The sequence below is a fragment of the Balaenoptera borealis genome, assembly GCF_965194805.1.
Source record: "Balaenoptera borealis genome assembly, chromosome: 9".
Taxonomy (NCBI): Eukaryota; Metazoa; Chordata; class Mammalia; order Artiodactyla; family Balaenopteridae; genus Balaenoptera; species Balaenoptera borealis.
This window is the reverse complement of record NC_138873.1, coordinates 28,808,489-28,823,581: the sequence shown is the minus strand read 5'-3', so window position 1 is coordinate 28,823,581 and position 15,093 is coordinate 28,808,489. Positions and strand designations below refer to the sequence as shown.

Sequence of the window (15,093 nt, the reverse complement as noted above, 5' to 3'; positions counted from 1 at the left end):
GATGCTCTGTGATCCCAAATAACAACTTCCAAAATAATTGCTAACATGTTTAGTGTTGCAATATTTGTTGTTCTACAGTAGAAGCTTGTGGATGAGAAGAAACTCAGCCATCACCATCAATACTAGCAAACAGATGGCAAGTAAGGCTCTGAACAATTCTCGGAATTCAAAGCCCAAGACAGAAGCCTTCCCTTGAGAAGCTGACAATCTAATTGAGTGGTCAGGGCACACACAAGCCTCACACAGCAACACGAGGCCACACAGAATCAACACCAAACAAGTATTAGAAGAAATAAATCTTTCACTCTCTATGTTTTGTGAACAAATTCATTTGTGGTTCCAATTTACTTCCTCCCCTTAATTCCCTTTTGCCTGAATGTTCTGACCTTTGTGTTTATTTAGCTTTGATGAATTATATGCTTCTGATTCAGCCACTTTACTTCTTTTAGGGCAAGGTAAAGACACTGCTGAAGGAATCAATTGTAACGACAGAAGAACAGTTACAAGCTGGGATACAAATAGCTCATCCACCGGGTTCCTATAAAATCCCCACACTGGCTCAGCGTCAAGTCCTAAAGCCCAGCCTACTGCTAGGCTATCTTCCCAAAGTCATCCCTCACCAACATCAGACCCTTAGCAGCATCATATTCGCTTGGCAAATATTAATCCCAATGCTCAAAATTCAGCTTCAAAAAGCTGCATTAAGACTGAAGCACAGTTCTTTACACAAAAAATAAACCAGGCATCTCAAAACATTTAAAATCAAACAGATGAAAATGTTGCAATATGATTCTTTGGGACCTCTACTGGGTCTAATTTGCTTTGGATTCACAATTTTTACGTTTTCTAAAGGATTTATATTTCTATGATGTATATGATATCCACTCTGTTCCCAAATCAATATGAAATGAAAGGCCTCCCTTGCTACCTCGTCCCCAGCCTACCAAAATAGTGCTGTCTAATCAGGCATCTCTCTGCAGGAAACAGGCCTTCCTACGCAGGAAGCACAGGAAAGGGGACTGGAGACAGCCATCCCAGTGGCTTTTTTGCCAGAAAGGACAAAATGGCTCTCCTGGCAATTCCTGACTCAGGAAATCGCTGAATTAAGTAGTCAATCCGCAAAGTAATTTAGCATGTCATCTGCTTCCTGGCAACAGATATTTGGAAGCATTTGTATTTTAACTCAACTCTGTCATCATCGGGGCTAGAACGCCTTCTCTCCGAGGACCTCAAGGTCAGAGATTTTCCTGCAGTTTCTACAGAGAAACTTCTTTTAGTTTCCTCCTCCTTTTTTCCAGGCCCTGGCAGTCTGGCCTCCCCTTTGATTTCTGTTGAGGTCAAGCGAACCCTTGTCTTCAGAGCTAAATATAAGTTGTGTGGGAGTGGGTGGAGACCCCCACAGCTATGGTGTGGAAAATACACTTGTGAGGGTGCAAAAGAGGGAAGGTGTGAGGGCATGCCCAGGAGTCGAAGGAGCGTTGTTCCCTCTGGGGGACAGGGAATTGGACAAGAGGTCGGTAACATCCGTTCCGCTTGGTCATGGACTCTCTGTGTAATGCTGTACGCATAATTTTGCTCCCTGCTCCCCCACTTCTCCGTTTTGGCAGTGAACTTAACCAAGTGCCACTCATCGTCTTCCTTTGCAGCTGTTAGAGACAAGTAATGTCATAAAGCCATGGATACCCTGCATGTCACAAACTGATAGCCGAAACATGTGCAGAGGGGACCTCAGTAGACATATGTTGTGGGTGATAAGACTCCTGCACATGGATAGAGCAGTTTCTTACAGCTGGTGAACACGTGTACCCACAAAGTAGCTAAAAGTGAAGGATAGAAAATATAAGCAGCAGGACCGTGTAATTCTTACTGTACGCACACATCTGTAGATCTTTACCACTTGGGGAGAACGACGGCTAAATCCAGATGTGGATAACAAGGCGTCAGGAAGGTGATGATTTTTATCTGGGGCAGAGGTCGCTTTGCTCCTCTCTCGTCAGGGGCTCCCTATGGCTTCAGCAACCGGGCCCAGGAAAGTGTGTCCCAATGTCATAAATGGCAGAAAAAAAGATCTCAACCAAATACCCAAGAAGCACTGGGTTTGGAGTCTCCTAGAGTTATGACCCATACCTTCCAGAAAAAGCTAAGCTGAGACAAGTGAGACCTTCCACATACCTTATTGCTTTTGGCTCTCACAGCAATTCAGTGAGGTCAGTAGAATTATCCCATTTTACAGATGATGAAAATAAGACTTAAAGAGCCTAAACAGTATATTCATAGTTCATCAGTGCACTAAGGGGTGAAGGTGGGATTCTGAATCTGTCTGATCCCAAAGTCTGTTCTCTTTCCACTGTTTCATGCTGTCTTCCATACACTATTTCTATTATTCTCTATATACTTAAGCTCTTGAATTTGTAAAATGGGGATAATAGTATCTAACTTTGTGAAACTGTTATGAAGATCAAAAGAAATTACATATGTGAGAGCATTACACAGAAATGTAGAGCATTATTCTAATAGCAATTCCATGCAACAATGTTTATATCTCTTCTATACCTCCAGCTTTGTTATTACAAACACATGGGAAAAGTTTATACTGGGCCAAGAATATGGATCTTATTTGGCACATAACTGAAATATCATTTTGCATTTCATTGACTTTAATGAATTTACATATTTTAACCCAGTTCAACTAGATTTGGAAGTGTTGCATCTCAGAAGTTCTAACAGATATCCAATTCTACATGAATAATTCATTCACTTTTAGTTTATTGCTTCAAAGGTCTCATTTAAAAATCCACCTGTACTTAAACACTGTCACATTCTTTAAGGACAAACTTGCATAGAAATCATATTATGGCTAATTAAGTACGACTGCAAATTCATGGGCAAATATCAAAATAGGAGCCTAATGAAATAGAGGGATTTCTCCTCACCCTGATTTTCTTTCAATTTGCTGCAGTCATCACCTCCCTGTTAGGAAAGTAGCAGAAATACGCATCACCAGACTTGCACCAACCTTCAGGAAACAAGAATAAACATAAATTAAGATGGCTTATATATTATTATAAACAATTTGTTATTCAAATTCGCAAAAGGAGATATTCATCAGGCAAACTATCCTAAAAAGCCTCCGATTAAGAAACAAATTCCAAAGTTTAACATTTGAAAACTACATAATTTGAATACATTTTTGAACCATCTCATGGAATATCAGATTGATTCCACATGTGCAGAGCTTGTAAATAGCTCAGTAATTCCTCCACTGTTTCCAGACACAAACTAATGGCCTCCTTTTCTTTCCCTGATAGAAAATTAGGCTTTTTTTTTTTTTTTTCAGGGTCAGGGGGAGATTGTGGGGAAGCAAGGACTATAATGGAAAAATGTAATTCATTCAGGACTTCAGGGCAGTATTAGAGATTATGTAAATCTTTTCTTCACAGAGTATGTTCCTGTGAAGAGAAAAGCCCCCCACAATTTCAGGGATCAGCACACAGCCATGTAACAAGCTAAATTTTTGTCTTGCTTTTAAAAATCTTTGAATTATATTGTGTGCATTTATAACCGATAGAAAAGAGTTATTTCAGTGAGGGGCACTAAATAAATAGAACAGGATTAGCCTTACATAAAAATACTTCCATATTCAGGAGTCATTCATTTCTTTCATTTTGAAACTCTTTAGTTGGAGAAATGCCAGATCGTGAGACATGGGGGTCAGAACACCGGATTTTTTTAAAAAATAAATTTATTTTATTTATTTATTTTTGGCTGCGTTGGGTCGTCGCTGCTGCGCGCGGGCTTTTCTCTAGTTGCGGCGAGCGGGGGTTACTCTTCGTTGCGGTGCGCGGGCCTCTCATTGCAGTGGCTTCTCCTTGTGTGCAGAGCACGGGCTCTAGGCGCACGGGCTTCAGTAGTTGTGGCTCACGGGCTCTAGAGCACAGGCTCAGTAGTTGTGGCGCACGGGCTTAGTTGCTCCGTGGCATGTGGGATCTTCCTGGAATAGGGCTCAAACCTGTGTCCCCTGCATTGGCAGGTGGATTCTTAACCACTGTGCCACCAGGGATCAAATCCCAGAACACCTGGATTTGATCCAGATTTTGTGATCTCGAAATCATCCTATGCCTTGGAGTCAATCCCAGCATCACTTGCTCTGCCACGTGATTTCTAATGTACAATATCCTCCCATCCACACTCTGGGACCATGAGATGATAGTGACTTTTACAGGGTTGTTGTGAAGATTAAACAAGTAATGCCTAATATGTTCTGCGTAGAACCATGCCAAGATGTTATACATGCACAGGAAATACTCATTTTTGTTCTTGCTGTCATTATTATTTAGATAATGGTTGCTAAATAATGGGACCTTCAGGTTCAACTCCAGTGCCATGTTACTTAAAAGTTTCATCAAAATAAAGCTAATTCTCCTGCCTGCTCAAAAAAGAACACATAAATATCTTTTAAATCTTTTCCATTTACTCTCTAGCATCTGAGCTCCTGTGTGATCATAAATCAGCTTGATTTCCTTTATTAAGAAAGGACAGGGATTTCCCTGGCGGTCCAGTGGTTAAGACTCCATGATTCCACTGCAGGGGACATAGGTTCGATCCCTGGTGAGGGAACCAAGATGCAACATGCCGCAGGGCGTGGCAAAAAAAAAAAAAAGAAAGAAAGAAATGACAGAACACCTCCCCAGTGTGGAAACTCCCCACAGTCTTCTGGGGCCTATGGATGGTGTCTTGGTACTGATTTCCTGTTCCATTTAAGAGGGAGCTTAGTAACTGCGAACCAGAGAGCATTCGGCCAGGCAGCAGGCACTCACAGCGTCCCTGAAGAGTTCCTAGTAGGGCCTGCTTTCCAGAGAGATCTGTGAGGGAGCCTTGCCTCAGCACTTTGAGTAGAAAGTTTGAGTCAACCCTATAAAGCCCCTGAAGATGAAAGGAAGTGTTGACAAAGGACTACAGACATCCTCTCTGTCCTTCAGTGTCCTCTGGGCTTATGAAAGCACTTTCTACAACAGATACTTAAATATTATTCACACTATAAACAAAAATCTTTTGAAATTATTTTAATTAGATTTGGGGTTTTTTTTCCATCTTGGGATGGAAACAGAGAGATTTCTGTTAAAGAAATTACTGTTCCCCTTCAGAAGTCACAGGAAGTACAAGGTGACCTGACAGTCCTAGTCCCAGGAGTTTCCTAAGCTTCATTCCTTAGACCAGGTGCTTAGCATTAAGTTTTTCTGACACTGAACCAGGTGTTATTTCAGAAAAATAATTTTCAATAGACAGAGACTGTTTCAGCAAGTTTCCTTGCTCAATCAAAATCCATTTCACACTACTCAACTCTCTGAGAGACCAAAAATCTAAGCACCTGGTATTTATAATAAAGATCTTACTCTGTGCCAGGCACTGTTCCAGGTATTTTATTACATTAAATAATTTAATTCTCTGGGATCAGTCCTATGAGTGTTATTATTGTCCCATTTTACAGATGAGGATGAAGTTCAGAGACAGTAAATAACTTGCCCAAGATCACACATAGTACATAATGGAGCAAGTATTTAAACCCAAGAAGTCTGGCCCCAGAGTCCTCCATCTTAAGCCCTCAATTATATTACCTTTTATTTTTCCCAAAATAAAAGCTAATGTCTTTAAAATTTAGGATATCACATAGCATACTTCCACTATAATAAAATTCTCAATACCTCGCTTTAGAATGTAATTAAAGGTAATAATGTATCCCAGTAAATCAACTTACTAATTTAATGAGCTGTGGTTCCAATATATTTCTGTGTATACATCACTTCAGTCTATCCACAAGTGTTTATTTTCAGCAAATATGTCATCTATACCTATATAGAGATATACATACATACACAGCCTATATGACAGAGGACACTGCTCAGTCTATGCTTTTCTTTGTAATAAATACTTTTCTCTAGAGTAATCACTAGCATCAGTTACACAGGAGCATGTTCAAGGCCCTTCGTGCTGACCTTCACAGAGGAGACAAAGTTATATGAGTTAACATTTATACCTCAGTCACCTTCGCCTTTAGAGTTTTCAGTGCTGTAAGTCAGTTTGAAACATAGTGCTGTCTATATACCAGGAAGTTATGTGGCTTAGTCTATAATGATTTTGCAGAAACCCAAAGTACCACAGACATCTGAATGAGTGTCGAACCAATGATTAATTTCCAACACATATTGGAAGATATTTATTGATGAATAGTTATAATCAAATGTTGGAAATAACCTGACTAGCTATTTATAGGCACCAAAGTCCCTCAGTCACTTCTGAGGTTAGGGCTTCCCTTTCAGTTGCTATAAACATGACTTCCTCCCAAGACTCTGTTTATACGTCTGCTTGTCAACCCAGCGCCAGTCACTGGCACTCCCGTTTTTACTGCCACTGCCCCCTCATCCTGTTTATAGAGCAGAGAGGGTGACCACGGATGCAGAATTATTTTAACTCATCAAAACCCTGGAGAAACTAGCCAGTTTTGTTTTGTTTTAAGACGATTCATTTTTCAGTTGGGGCTTTAGCTTAATATTGCTTTTCCAAGAGTCAGTCACATAAAGTTCATTGGCCTGAGCAAACAAAGGCAAATAATTTAAGGCAAATTACATCAAAACTAAATACCTATAGTCACAATCTTCCTTGACTTCCTCAAAGGATAATTTACACTATCAACTCAGGGCAAAGGATCCCTTTATTTTTAAGAATGAGTCTTGTTAGAATTGCCTTGGGAATTTTTTAAAAATAGGTAGATAGATAGATAAGTAGTTAGATAGATATAGATAGATAAGTAGTTAGATAGATATAGGTAGATAGATAGACAGATAAATATTTAGATAGATATAGATAGATAATTAGTTAGATACATATAGGTAGATAGATAGATAGAGATAGATAAGTAGATAGATAGATAAGTAGTTAGATAGATATAGGTAGATAGATAGACAGATAAGTAGTTAGATAGATATAGACAGATAGATAGATAACTAGTTAGATAGATATAGGTAGATAGAGATAGATAAGTAGATAGATAAGTAGTTAGATAGATATAGGTAGATAGATAGATAGATAAACAGATAAGTAGTTAGATACATATAGCTAGATAAGTAGTTAGATAGATATAGGTAGATAGATAGATAAGTAGTTAGATAGATATAGATAGATAGACAGATAAGTAGTTAGATATAGGTAGGTAGATAGATAGACAGATAAGTAGTTAGACAGATATAGGTAGATATATAGATAGATAGAGATAGATAAGTAGATAGATAGATAAGTAGTTAGATAGATATAGGTAGGTAGATAGATAAGTAGTTAGATACATATAGATAGATAAGTAGTTAGATAGATATAGGTAGATAGATAGATAAACAGATAAGTAGTTAGATACATATAAATAGATAAGTAGTTAGATATAGGTAGATAGATAGATAGATTGATAAGTAGTTAGATAGATATAGGTAGATAGATAGAGATAGATAAGTAGATAGATAAGTAGTTAGATAGATATAGGTAGGTAGATAGACAGATAGACAGATAAGTAGTTAGATACAGGTAGATAGATAGATAGAGATAGATAAGTAGATAGATAGGTAGATATTTGAGCCCTACACCAATCAATTAAACCAGTTTCTTTTTTTAAAAGCTCCCTTTTGATTTTGTTGTGCAGCCAAGATTATGAACCACTGCTCAAAAGTCAGTATCCATGACAAACAAATGACCAAAGAAATGTTTTACATAGGATTGGATCAAATAGATTCCTGCTAATTTTCACCCAAACCTTCCAAACAGATTGGCATGAAATGGCCATACTGGTTGGGTACAGAAAGCAGTCCTCAGGCACAGAAGACCACATTGTGTCCTCGGATTCATTGCCCTCCTTTGGCAGAGCCTCACTGTAACCTGGTCCCTTTAAGAATGGGACAAGCACACTAAGGGTTAGTCTCCAGAACCTTGTGAGCATAAAGAAGAAATTAGGTTTTGATCCTTAGCGTGAGGTTCCAGTGAAAGGAAAGAACTGGGAGACTCCCTTGAAGTTCAGTGCAACTTCCTTCATAGATCAAAAGACAGCCTTGAAAAGAAATTATATAATGCCTTCAGTGTAAGAAAGAAAGGGGAGATCAGAGATTAAAGCTCAAAGGTCCTATCTCTTGGGCTGCCTTCACCCACCCAGGGATCTTTGATAAAGATGTGATGCTGCTGAAAATCAGTTCAATTTCATGTTGAGAAAGAGCAGAGCAGTCCCCGACAGCAGGAGCTGGCCTGGTGCTGACAGATAGGCTCTGGTGTTCCCCTATTGGATGGAAAGGATTTCAAAGAACATCTACACTAGGCAAGGCCACTCTGTAGCCATGATGGATGAGGACAGACACGAGACCACGATGTTTCAACACAACACCTTGAACATTGTCCAAACAACAAAAATGAACCAACTCCACCTGTCCTGACTAATATGAGTTCCAGCTGTGGATTTACTGATTACAGCTCAGTCTAGTCTCCCTTCCTTCTAGATTAGATCTATGATGATACCAATCATAGAATTACCTCCACTTTCTGACAGTGTCCAATTCAGAGCAAAGCCCCACTTCCTCAAACCTTCACCCAAATCACCTAACACAAGCCCCAATTCTATCATTTCTGCCACCTTCCACAGTTCCCCATGGGGTGTGTTCTCTTTCACGGCAATGAGCCATAAACAGATCTTGTTTACCTACAGGTGGATTCTTGGTGGTCTCTGCCAGGAAAGCATTGGCAATGTTTTCTTTAAGCATGTAGTACATGCCACTTCAAGAATAAAAGAAATGTAAGATAGGTCTTAGTATTCAAAGTGTTCAAATGGCATAGGAAGACTTCTAGGGAATGGAACAGAATCACATGATCAAGGCTATGTGTGCACACCAGCAGAGAGGTGCCAGACCACTCTTGAAAACTGTCAAGAAGGTGAGAAATAAGCTTTGCTTTGAGAGAAGGACAGAATTAGAAGATGTGGAAGTCAGGCACACGGGCAATGGGATAACATTCCATACTGTTTCATGACTTAGGGACCCAAAAGTTTCATTCTTCTCTTGGTTCAACAGTTTCATCTGTTAGCATTTTACCCCATACTTTCTTGAAGGCAAATAATTTTGGAAGAAGAAAGGCACCTAATACATTCTAACTTTTCACATGCTCCTTCTGTGTTTTGAAGAAAGAAACGATGTCCAGTCCATTGTTGAGCCAAGTCCTGGAAGCACACTACAGGAGTAAAATAATGCCTGTGTTCTAAGATTGTACTAAATTCATGACACATATAATTAAAAAAAAAAAAAACATGAAAAGGTCTCTGTTGACATCAGCTGGGGAGATGCATACAGTGTGTTTGAAGATTATTCAGCTGAATAGGAGAGTCTTTCAGTGAATCAGGCCAATAAAATAACCCTACAACTAACTGCACTCGCATGACAGTTCTGTTCCTTTTTCTCCCTCTGTGTTCCATTTCAGAGATTAATTGATTTAGACGATCAGTCAAAAAATACACCCCTGTGTTTCTCAAACAAATCACATCTGCATAGGATTTTATATATTTGGTCACCTCTTTATCCTTTCTGTAGTTCAGTGAGGTTTTTAAAAAAATTTTTAAGCTTTTTTTTCTTTCAAATGAAACTTCATGGGAGCTGTGAGGTAAAAGAGAATAAATAAAGAGTGCTATGGTTGACGTGGGGTGGACCTGGGGAGACCCAGAGTCACACTCCCCACCCCACCTCTGTGCCCTTGAAGATCTCTGAGAAATTTCTAGAACTTCAAAGAACATGATTCTAAACAACTGCTCTGCTAAATCACCTCCACAGCTCTTGGCTGCTGCCTGTCAGTGATTGAAACTTGTGAACTGGCAGAAATTGAGACAGGAGAGAGGTGAACTGAGATCCTTGGCATGTGAAGAGAACATACATGGCAGAGGCTCATTACAGGCGAGTGCTCAGCTCAGCTGCCTTCAAAACTTCCTCCCACGGTGGAGCCACTACAGAAAACAGTATGGAGGCTCCTTAAAAAACTAAAACTAGAGCTACCATATGACCCAGCAATCCCACTCCTGGGCATACATCTGGAGAAAACTCTAATTCAAAAAGTTACCTGCACCTCAATATTCACAGCAGCACTATTTACAAGACATGGAAGCAACGCAAGTGCCCATCAACAAATGAATGGATAAAGAAGATGTGGTATATTTATACAATGGAATATTACTCAGCCATAAAAAAGAATAAAATAATGCCATTTGCAGCAACATGGATGGGCCTAGATTATCATATTAAGTGAAGTAAGTCAGAGAAAGACAAATATCATATGATATCACTTTTATGTGGAATCTGAAAAAATGATACAAATGAACTTACTTACAAAACAGAAACAGACTCACAGACATAGAAACAAAAAGTTATGCTTACTGAGGGTTCTGGCAAGATGGTGGAGTAGAAGGACGTGCTCTCACTCCCTCTTGCGAGAGCACTGGAATCACAACTAACTGCTGAACAATCACCAACAGGAAGACACTGGAACTCACCAGAAAAGACATCCCACATCCAAAGATAAAAGAGAAGCCGCAATGAGATGGTAGGAGGGGTGCAATCACAATAAAATCAAATCCCATAACCACTGGGTGGGTGACTAACAAACTGAGAACAATTATACCACAGAAGTCCACCCTCTGGAGTGAAGGTTCTGAACCTCACATCAGGCTTCCGAACCTGGGGGTCCAGCAACAGGAGGAGGAATTCCCAGAGAATCAGACTTTGAAGGCTAGCGGGATTTGACTGCAGGACTTCGATAAGCCTGGGGGAAACAGGGACTCCACTCTTGGAGGGCACACACAAAGTAGTGTGCGCAACAGGACCAAGGGGGAAGTAGCAGTGACCCCATATGAGAATGAACCAGACCTACCTGCTAGTGTTGGAGGGTCTCCTGCAGAAGTGGGGGAAGGCTGTGGCTCACCGCAGGGACAAGGACACTAGCAGCAGAAGTTCTGGGAAGAATTCCTTGGCATGAACCCTCCCAGAGACCGCCATTAGCCCCACCAAAGAGCCTGTAGCCTCCAGTGCTGGCTCGCCTCGGCCAAACAACCAACAGGGAGGGAACTCAGCCCCACCCATCAGCAGACAAACGGATTAAACTTTTTCTGAGCTCTGCCCACCAGAGCACCACCCAGCTCTACTCATCACCAGTCCCTCCCATCAGGAAGCTTGCACAAGCCTCTTAGATAGCCTCATTCACCAGAGGGCAGATAGCAGAAGGAAGAAGAACTACAGTCCTACAGGCTGTGGAATGAAAACCACATTCACAGAAAGGTAGACAAAATGAAAAGGCAGAGGACTATGTACCAGATGAAGGAACACGATAAACCCCAGAAAAACAATTAAATGAAGTTGAGATAGGCAACTTTCTGGAAAAAGAATTCAGAGTAATGATAGGGAAGATGATCCAGGGCCTTGGAAAAAGAATGGAGGTAAAGACCAAGAAGATGTAAGAATGTTTAAAAAAGACCTAGAAGAATTGAAGAACAAACACTTAGAAGAATTAAATAACAAAAACAGAGAGGAACAATACAATAACTGAAATGAAAAATATACTAGAAGGAATCAATAGAATAACTGAGGCAGAAGAATGGATAAGTGACCCGGAAGACAGAATGGTGGAATTCACTGCCACGGAACAGAATAAAGAGAAAAGAATGAAAAGAAATGAAGACGGCCTAAGGGACCTCTGGGACAACACTAAATGCACAAACATTCGCATTATAGGGGTCCCAGAAGGAGAAGAGAGAGAGAAAGGACCTGAGAAAATATTTGCAGAGATTATAGTCAAAAACTTCCCTAACATGGGAAAGGAAATAGCCACCCAAGCCCAGGAAGTGCAGAGAGTCCCAGGCAGGATGAACCCAAGGAGAAACAAGCCAAGACACATAGTAATCAAATTGACAAAAATTAAAGGCAAAGAAAAATTATTAAAAGCAACAAGGGAAAAATGACAAATAACATACAAGGGAACTCCCATAAAGTTAACAGCTGATTTCTCAGCAGAAACTCTACAAGCCAGAAGTGAATGGCAGGACATATTTAAAGTGATGAATGGGAAGAAGCTACAACCAAGATTGCTCTACCTGGCAAGGATCTCATTCAGATTCGACAGAGAAATCAAAAGCTTTAGAGACAAGCAAAAGCTAAAAGAATTTAGCACCGCCAAACCAGCTCTACAACAAATGCTAAAGGATCTTCTCTAAATGGGAAACACAAGAGAAAAAAAGGACCTCCAAAAACAATCCCAAAACAATTAAGAAAATGGTAATAGGAACATACATTTCAATAATTACCTTAAATGTGAATGGATTAAATGCTTCAACCAAAAGACACAGGCTCGCTGAATGGATACAAAAACAAGACCCATCTATATGCTGTCTACAAGAGACCCACTTCAGACCTAGGGACACATACAGACTGAAAGTAAGGGGATGGAAAAAGATATTCCATACAAATGGAAATCAAAAGAAAGCTGGAGTAGCTATACTCATATCAGATAAAATAGACTTTAAAATAAAGAATGTTACAAGAGACAAGGAAGGACACTACATAATGATCAAGGGATCAACCCAAGAAGAAGATATAAAATTATAAATATATATGCACCCAACATAGGAGCACCTCAATACATAAGGCAAATGCCAACAGCTATAAAAGAGGAAATTGACAATAACACAATAATAGTGGGGGACTTTAACACCTCACTTACACCAACAGACAGATCAACCAGACAGAAAATTAATAAGGAAGCACAAGCTTTAAATGACACAACAGAGCAGATAGATTTAATTGATATTTATAGGACATTCCATCTGAAAACAGCAGATTACACTTTCTTCTCAATTGCACACAGAACATTCTCCAAAATACATCACATCTTGGGTCAAAAATCAAGCCTCGGTAAATTTAAGAAAATTGAAATCATATCAAGCATCTTTTCCGACCACAATGCTATGAGATTAGAAATCAATTACAGGGAAAAAACGTAAAAAACACAAACACATGGAGGCTAAACAATACGTTACTAAATAACTAAGATCGCTGAAGAAATCAAAGAGGAAATCAAAAAATACCTAGAGACAAATGACAACAAAAACACAACGATCCAAAACCTATGGGATGCAGCAAAAGCAGTTCTAAGAGGGAAGTTTATAGCAATACAATCCTACCTCAAGAAACAAGAAAAATCTCAAATAAACAATCTAACTCTACACCTAAAGGAACTAGAGAAAGAAGTACAAACAAAACCCAAAGTTAGTAGAAGGAAAGAAATCATAAAGATCAGAGCAGAAATAAATGAAATAGAAACAAAGAAAACAATAGCAAAGATCAATAAAACTAAAAGCTGGTTCTTTGAGAAGATAAACAAAATTGAGAAACCTTTACCCAGGATCATCAAGAAAAAGAGGGAGAGGACTCAAATCAAAAAAATTAGAAATGAAAAAGGAGAAGTTACAACAGACACCGCAGAAATACAAAGCATCCTAAGAGACTATTACAAGCAACTCTATGCCAATAAAATGGACAACCTGGAAGAAATGGACAAATGCTTAGAAAGGTATAACCTTCCAAGACTGAACCAGGAAAAAATAGAAAATATGAACAGACCAATCACAAGTAATGAAATTGAAACTGTGATTAAAAATCTTCTAACAAACAAATGTCCAGGACCAGATAGCTTCACAGGTGAATTCTATCAAACATCGAGAGAAGAGCTAACATCCATCCTTCTCAAACTCTTCCCAAAAATTGCAGAGGAAGAAATATTCCCAACCTCATTCTTCAAGGACACCATCACCCTGATTCCAAAACCAGACAAACATACCACAAAAAAAGAAAATTACAGATCAATATCACTGAGGACTATAGATGCAAAAATCCTCAACAAAATACTAGCAAACAGAATCCAACAACACATTAAAAGGATCATACACCATGATCAAGTGGGATTTATCCCAAGGATGCAAGGATTCTTCAGTATATGCAAATCAATCAATGTGATAAACCATATTAACAAATTGAAGAATAAAACCCATATGATCATCTCAATAGATACAGAAAAAGCTTTTGACAAAATTCAACACCCAATTATGATACAAACTCTCCAGAAAGTAGGCATAGAGGGAACCTGCCTCAACATAATAAAGGCCATATACGACAAACCCAGAGCAAACATCATTCTCAATGGTGAAAAACTGAAAGCATTTCCTCTAAGATCAGGAACAAGACAAGGACCTCCACTCTCACCACTATTATTCAACACACTTTTGGAAGTCCTAGCCATGGCAAACAGAGAAGAAAAAGAAATAAAAGGAATACAAATTGGAAAAGAAGTAAAACTGTCACCGTTTGCAGATGACATGATACTATACATAGAGAATCCTAAAGATGCCACCAGAAAACTACTAGAGCTAATCAGTGAATCTGGTAATGTTGCAGTACACAAAATTAATGCACAGAAATCTCTTGCATTCCTATACACTAACAACAAAAGGTCAGAAAGAGAAATTAAGGAAACAATCCCATTCACCACTGCAACAAAAAGAATAAAATGCCTAGGAATAAACCTACCTAAGGAGGTAAAAGACCTGTGCTCAGAAAACTATAAGACACCGATGAAAGAAATCAAAGATGACACAAACAAATGGAGAAATATATCATGTTCTTGGATTGGAAGAATCAATATTGTGAAAATGACTATACTACCCAAAGCAGTCTACAGATTCAATGCAATCCCTATCAAATTACCAATGGTATTTTTTACAAAACTAGAACAAAAAAATCTTAAAATTTGTATGGAGAAACAAAAGACCCCAAACAGCCAAAGCAATCTTGAGGGAAAAAAACGGAGCTGGAGGAATCAGACTCCCTGACCTCACACTATACTACAAAACTACAGTAATCAAGACAATATGGTACTGTCACAAAAACAGAAATATAGATCAATGGAACAGGATAGAAAACCCAGAGATAAACCCACGCACCTATGGTCAACTAATCTATGACAAAGGAGGCAAGGATATACAAT

At 39.1% G+C, this 15,093-nt stretch overlaps 1 protein-coding gene across 1 annotated transcript in view; it reads right to left on the bottom strand.

Annotated features, from left to right (window-relative positions):
* Positions 1–15,093, bottom strand: part of LOC309635012 (uncharacterized protein) — a 375,467-nt gene that overhangs the window by 236,766 nt on the left and 123,608 nt on the right. Inside the window, exon 4 of the mRNA XM_082405758.1 lies at positions 2,934–3,016. The gene's annotated coding sequence lies outside the window, so the exon portion shown is untranslated. The remainder of the gene's footprint in view (positions 1–2,933; positions 3,017–15,093) is intronic.